The 7,492-nt window shown below is 34.4% G+C and overlaps 1 pseudogene; it reads right to left on the bottom strand.

Annotated features, from left to right (window-relative positions):
- Positions 1–240: 240 nt before the first annotated feature.
- On the bottom strand, positions 241–404 carry LOC111756439 (U4 spliceosomal RNA; annotated as a pseudogene).
- Positions 405–7,492: the final 7,088 nt, after the last annotated feature.

The raw sequence follows: 7,492 nt of genomic DNA, 5'->3' as shown, positions 1-7,492 counted from the left end.
GTTCACTTAAATGTTCTGAAAAATCTCATGCAAATTCCCTGATTACAGAAGTGAAAGAAAGCGGTCCCCCTTGCAGAAGTCTGGTGGCTAGGGACACTCAACATCAGAGAGTAAGGAGTAAGGAGTAACAATATACAAGTATGTTTTCAATTACTTCCTTAAGTCTCATTTCATATGTAACTAGAAGAAATGGCACTGTGTCTAAGGGTATGACAATCTGAGGGTTTTCATAATATTTATGCCCATGTAGACATTAATGAGACTGGATTATAAATTATTGAAAATTGCAATTTAGTAACAGGCTAAGATAAATAATGTCAGGTCATATTAATTAAGTTTTCAATTAGCCATGATTGCACCTCAGATAAACCTCATTGGCTATTATACTGCCACTGTGTAAAGCTAGATCATATTAATTAAAACAGAAGCAAATAAAACTATTAATAAATTTCACATTTCATACTGAGGGAAAGCTGAGTGTTGCCTATTACAAAAGCTATATATAGGTATTATCATATTTAAAGTTTCAAAACAAGTTAAAAATATTCCCTCGCAGCAAATTATATAACTTTTAGGTAAAGCATAAACTTAAAAAATGAAAACTAAATTAAAGAAAGACAAAATTCTAAATAAATAATGGAAACTCAAAACATTATGGAGACAAGGAAGGATTTAAGAAAGAAAGTTTAAAGATTAAATGAATTTTGACAATAAATATAAATGTATTAAATATTTGTTAAAAGACATAGTTCTCATTATGTTAAAAATGAAATCTACACTGTGTGCCACTTTGAGGAAACATAAGAAATGACAAAGAAAAAGTAAGTATAACAAGAAACACAAAATTTTTTTTTTTTTGTCTTTTCTGTTTTTATCAATACCGGGGATCGAACTCACGACTGCCTGCTTGCAAGGCAGGCGCTTATGCCGCTGAGCTAAATTCCCAGCCCCCAAGAAACACAAAAATTTACAGGAAAATATAAACTAAGGCGATAATAGCAGTATCAGTCAAAACAAACGCAAACTATGAGTACAAATGAGGGAGAAATTTTCCTGATTCAGATAAAATGTAATAATCCTTGGTTGAGACAGTGACAATAACAGACCAAAACAATATCTTTTTTTTTTTTTTTTTGTCTTTTTCCTTTTTACCGGTACCGGGGATCGAACTCACGACTGCCTGCTTGCAAGGCAGGCACTTATGCCGCTGAGCTAAATCCCCAGCCCCGAAAGTCATATCTTTTTGAGAGATCAGATCAGTTTGAGAGATCAGATAGGAGATAACTACAAAAAAAAGCTAAACAATATGATTTATATATATATATATATATATATATATATATATATATCATATATATTAGCTATTTAGGTATCTCACAAAAAGACAACTACTAAAACTACATATGAAAAGAGTATACAAAAAATGTTTAAAATCTTAATTGCATTTGTATATGCCACATAAAGACACTGGAAAATTCAGTAGCTCAAGTTAGACATATTTTTCTTTTTTAATATAACAATAAAGGGTGCAAGTAGAGAATGTACATCATCACAAATCACTTAGGGGATCCAGGTAGGCTCTGCCATTTTTCACATGGTTTTTACCTCCAGACTTAAAGTGGTTGTTATAACTGGTATAACACCTCAATCCACAGAAAACAAAAAGACAAAGACTAGGGCAACTGCCTTTTTCTAAGGAGGTAACCAAATTCCTGAACCATTCACTTCTCTTCAGTCATAGAACCACAAACTGCTGCAAGAGAAGCTGAGAAGTACAGACTCCACCCGGGCAGTGATGCCCAGGTAAAATCGAAGGATTCTATTTCTAAAAGGAGAGATTCCAAAAGACACTGATGTATGTCCCGCATGCCTTCTAGTTTAAAAAATGAAATAAAATTCAAGAAGCTAGGCACTTGTACTACTCTGAGCAGTAAATGGAATCACATACTTTGTGTGATTGTGTGTGTGTGTGTGTGTGTGTGTGTGTTGGTATCTGGCTGACTTTACTAAGCATAATGTGTCTGAGGTTCATCTATGGTAGTTTATGTGGATCAGTACTTTTTCCCCTTAGCGCTAAACAGTATTTCACTGCACAGCCACATTATAATATGTTTATCCATGTGTTAGTGGATAAAAACCTATTTCCAGTTTGTAATAGTAAAGGCTGCTATAAGTTGAGGATGAGGATCCCTAATCTAAACTTCCAAAATCTGAAACCTTCTTGCACACCAATATGATGCTCAAAAAACTTTTAGATTTTGAAGCTTCTAAGACTTCAGATTTTGGTTAAGAGGTGTTCTACTGGTAAAGTCTATGCAAATACTCCAAAATATGAAGAATCTAAAATCTGAAACATTTCTGGTCCCAACAATTTCAGATAATGGATAGTCAATCTGTCTGCATAAAACTATTGTGAACATATGTTTTCATTTCTCTCCAGTAAAACTTAAGAACAGAACTACTGGTTTTACAGTAATGTAAGAAACTGTTTTCCAGAATGGCTTTATCATTTTATATTCCCATTAGTACCTAAGCCAATATCTGAAAGTGTGGAGTACATATCATTTATCTGTTGAGAAAGTTCTCTTCTATTTCTAATCATTTGACAACTTTTACTTTGAATGGTTGTAGAACTTAGTTCAATACTTTTTCCACAACTTCTGAGAGGATCACAGTTTTTTCTTTTCTCTGTTAAAATGATTCCTTATGGAGGTGCATTTTCCACCATTGAAGCAACACTACCATCCCTGTAATAAAACTACTTTCTATATACTGCTGAATTTGAGTTTTGTTAACAAATTTTATCTATGTCCATAATTTTTTCTATTATCTTTATCCAGTTTTGGTATCAGCAAAATGTTAGTCTCTTAAAACAAGGAGAGAAGTATCCCTTCTTCTCTGCTTTAATGTTTGATACAGTTCATCGGTGAAAATGCATATGGGCCTGTTGCTATCTTGTAGGTAGGCTTTTAGGCCAGGAAAATATTTTATTAGGTGCTATTCAAATTTTGTATTTTTTCTAGAGTCAGTTTCATTAATTTGTCTTCTAAGGCATTTAGCCACTTCATACAAGTTGTCAAATTTATTTCAAAAAAGAACTTTGTAACATACTATCTGATTCTTTTAAATGCTATAGAGTATGTGGTAATGTCCTCCAAATCTTGTTATTGCAATTAGCTGTGTACTTTCTTTTTTATTTTTCCTTGATTAAACTGGAAGTTTATTAATCTCGAACTTCTTTTGAGTTTTACTATCTTATTTTTTTCTCTTTTATTATTTCCTGCTCTCAACTTTGGTTTTTATTTTCTGTTTTTAACTACTTCAAATGGACACTTAGATGGTTTATTTTATGTTTTCCTTTACAGTATATACATTAAACTTCTGTATAGGAAATGAGATAACTGCATTCCACAAGTTTTTATATGACTTTTTTTTTTATTCCTTTCAAAATATCTTTGTTATTCTTGAAAAGATCTTTGCATTTCTTGTGGCTTTGTGTTTGCTTTCATTATGACAAATGCACTAGCTGGAAATGTGCATTAAACACAAATATTGATGATTTTCCAGATTATCTTCCCAAAACTGATTTCTCATTTAATTGTGCAGCAGTCAGAAGACATACTTCACATCACTTCCATCATCTTAATTTCAATGAGACTTATATACATAACATTCCATGCACACTTGAAATGTATCTACAGCTCTTGTTGAGTTGAAGGTTATTAATATCAATGAAGTCAAATTGGTTTCTAGCATCGTTAAACACTTTTATGTCTTTACTGATATTCCATCTTACTTAATCAATTACTGAAAGAGATGCTGAACTGTCTAACCATAATGGAAAATTGGACAATTTCTTCATTCAGTCCTAATAATTTTTACTTCATATATTCTGTCAAAATAGTATCAGCTGTGTTTAAGATTATGTGTTCCTATAAAATGATCTATTTATTTTTACAAAACAACCCTATAACTCTGTTTGAGGTCTCATTCAAGGAACCTTTATTTCATGGCTAATTTTGTCCTAATCTTACTTATGGTGACCTGGCAATTTTTCTTTTCTCACAAATTGTCCTTGCCAGCTTTGTGGAGTTTCACTCAGCTTGGTATTTAGTCAAGTTCTCAGTAGAATCCCTTAAGATCTGGGGAATGATTTCCCTGATCAACTAACTACCTTCTCTCCACACCTCTTTTTTCAAGTACTACACACCTCCACCCCCTAAAGTTTGTCCTCTGTCTACTCTACTCAGAGAGACTGCCAGATTCTTCTATTTCCATCCCTCCACCACAGTCTGGAAACTGCATCCCAGGAACAAGGCTAAGTGAGGTTATACTCTTTTGTTTCCATTCTCCCAGGGTTCAAAACATACTCTGTTCCAATATCAGCAAATATTAGTTCTTGTCTTGGTCGGAGTTCATAGGTTGTACAGTCTGAGGGTAATTCCAGACCCTGTTTCTTTCTAATGGCCAGATACATAAACCCTTCACTAAGAATACTTTAAGTCTACTGTTGACATTTATATCAATGAAAGGTAAGATAGGCTTTCCAAAATAGTTAAAATACAAAATGATTTGATCTTTAAAGTTATGTTTGAATGTATATCTGAATACCAGTATGATTTGTCTTAATGGATTTGTACTTTTTTTTTAAAAAGACCTATATTTTAATTGAATAACGCTTTTCTCTTTTGTGTCCTTGCTACTTCCTTGTTCCACAGAGATAGTAAAGTACATGATTTTAGATTCAGATTACTGTGCTTTAAAGGTTAAAAGGAGACTGATCGGCTAAAAATCTGTGAAAATACCTTCCGAGGTTATGGACTCTTATTTTTATATTTAGTATTTTAGGAATTTAAAAATAAAAACATTTTTGTATCTTAAAATTATAATGAATAAATAATACCAATATAGAAGAGTAATATTTTCTATATCTAATTGACAAGTTTTCAGAAAAATATTAATTCCATTATCTTTATTCTAAAAAATATTTCTATTTTTTTATTTGTGTTGGTAGCTATCTTCAGCTGAAATGCTCACTAAACTACTACATGGTTTACACATTCCATGGTTTATACATTTCATTCCTTATATTTTGGGGGGGAAAGACTGAAAAGAGGTGAGTGAAATAAAGAAAATGCTTTTGCCAAGGCTAAACTAGTATGAATCAAGTGAGAATACAGTTACCTGAAAGATTTAGTAATTTTAATAATCATAGACTCTATATAATAAATTATAAAGACTCATTACTGAAAACCGAATAAGATAAAGATGAGTATGTTATACCTGCCCTCTGTAACCCTACTGACCAGAGGACATCAACATGTAACATCTGGTATGCTTCCTCAGAGGTTTGCTGAGCAGAACCACACACACATGTATGCATTCTCTTCAACTGTGAACAGCACAGACACCAGTTTGAAGTTTCCTTCTAATTGGGCTATAAGCACAACCTAGAGTCACTGCATCATCTTTTAAAATATGATTCCTGAACACAGACTTGAGAAGAATGCAATGAATGAGGCACCTAAGGCATGCTACATAGTCTCCCTAGTCCTCTACCTGTTAACAAACCTATAACATGAGTTCCTGAAATCCTTGCTGCTCAGGTTGGGACCTGTGGATTAGCAGCACCAAAATCATCTGTGACTGTGTTCAAAATGTAGAATCTTGGTCTCCACCACAAGTCTACTGAACCAAAAACCACATTTTAATAAGATATCCAGGTGACTCATATACAATGCTCAAAAAATAATGTCCTAGTTTAACAATTTCTATTATTACTGAGCTTTTGTGTTATTTTCAATTATTTTACTATTCTAAGCTGTTAACAATGTACAGAACTTCACTGCATAAACATCTTTATCTTGTTGAGTAATTATTTCATTGGGTGGAAACACAAAAGTGGCAACCCTACACAATCACACTGTCTTTTAAATTTGCATCTCCTAATCTGTTATGCTCTGAGAAACCAGGCTTTTTAGAATTATAAATGTAAGAATTCAAGGACAGATACAGCTAAGTAAAATTGCAACCTCAAGTTGTCCGCCTATCACATGTCTGCATTTTCTAACAGAAGAAAAGGGAATGAGGTGCACTGGCACCCAATGAAACATTCAGAACGTGGTCACTACTCCTCAAGTTGCTTCTGATATCAGAGCGCAAATGAGGTAAACTTCCCATTTCTAGCAAACTGTGACCAAAAGCTGTTTCCAAGTATGTCCTTTTGCTGTGGGACTCCGTCAACCTTAATTTCATAACTAAAATCTATGAGGAAATCTGTGTACGCAGTATTTATTTTAGACCAAAGGTAAATAATTTTTTTAAATGAAAAAAAAAAGAAAATGCCTTAAACTGAATCCCGCAGAAGAGGATGTAGGCAACCTGATAGGACATCAGCCTTCACAACAGTGTTTTTTCTCAACTTCTGGAACTTGTCATGTAGAGGTGCTGTGCATTTTAACGCAGAAAACATACGAGTACAAATAAAGAGTAAGACTGAAGAGGACTCTGAGAAGAACTGAGATTCCAAAAAACAGATAAAATGTCAGACTTGGGAAGATCCAAGGATACAGCAGTACTGAGGCAAAAAACCAGTGAGTTCTCCATCACTGGCTGTGCACAAATGGAGGTTGATAATAGCCTTGCAGGGGTGCTGTGGAGGACAAATGTGCTGAGCAGAGGGTGAAAAGCTGATTTCTAAGCTCTTCCCAAGTCTGACATTATACCGGTTTTGACATCTTTTTTTCAGAAACTGTTCTCATCTCCTGAGTGGCTGATTACAAGCTTGTACTCCCATGCCTGGTTAGAACTGTCTTACGAAGCAGGGCAGTCTTTTCTTGTAGATTTAACTGTTGTGAAGTTATTCACTACACTGCTATTAAACTGGGTAGAAATCACTCCTTGTAAACTTTTCCTTTTTGTTCTAGCTATTCCACTCTATATCTCTGACTCTTCACTCCTTCCCATATCTGAGTCACAAAAACTTGGAATGCTAAAGCTACAAAACTTCTAGTGAGACCTCTACTAGTACATATAGCAGAAAACTCTAAATATACTCTTCTTCTAAGTTCACATCCACTACTACCAGGTTAGGAGAGGCTGAACTGGGTGGAGTGAGGATGAAGGGTAAGAAAGGAGAAAAGGACTGAGATTAGCTGATTACAAATGGACTTGAAGTATTTAAAGAAACAAGAAGGCAAGTGAAGCTACAGCACAGTAAGCAAAGCAGAGAACGGTAGAAAGGGGACTAACAGGACCTGTTTAACATGCCTCCTACATGTTATGGTTTGGGTTGAGATGTCCCCTCAAAGTATCATGCAGTTGTAGATGGGGCCTTTTCAGAGGAGGCTGAATCTAAAGTACGTGATGCTGGAATTCAGGGCATGTGATAACTAAACCATCCACTGATTGTTTTGGCACCCCCTATCCTGATAGCCTGAATACAATGTAAGAGACAGAAAGTGGCATGTCTTCTCCCCTTGTTTGCTTGTTT

This window comes from Cavia porcellus, unplaced genomic scaffold (genome assembly GCF_034190915.1).
Source record: "Cavia porcellus strain 051 isolate PalLab524CR breed Dunkin Hartley unplaced genomic scaffold, mCavPor4.1 scaffold_7, whole genome shotgun sequence".
Taxonomy (NCBI): domain Eukaryota; kingdom Metazoa; phylum Chordata; class Mammalia; order Rodentia; family Caviidae; genus Cavia; species Cavia porcellus.
This window is presented reverse-complemented; position numbering and strand designations above follow the sequence as displayed.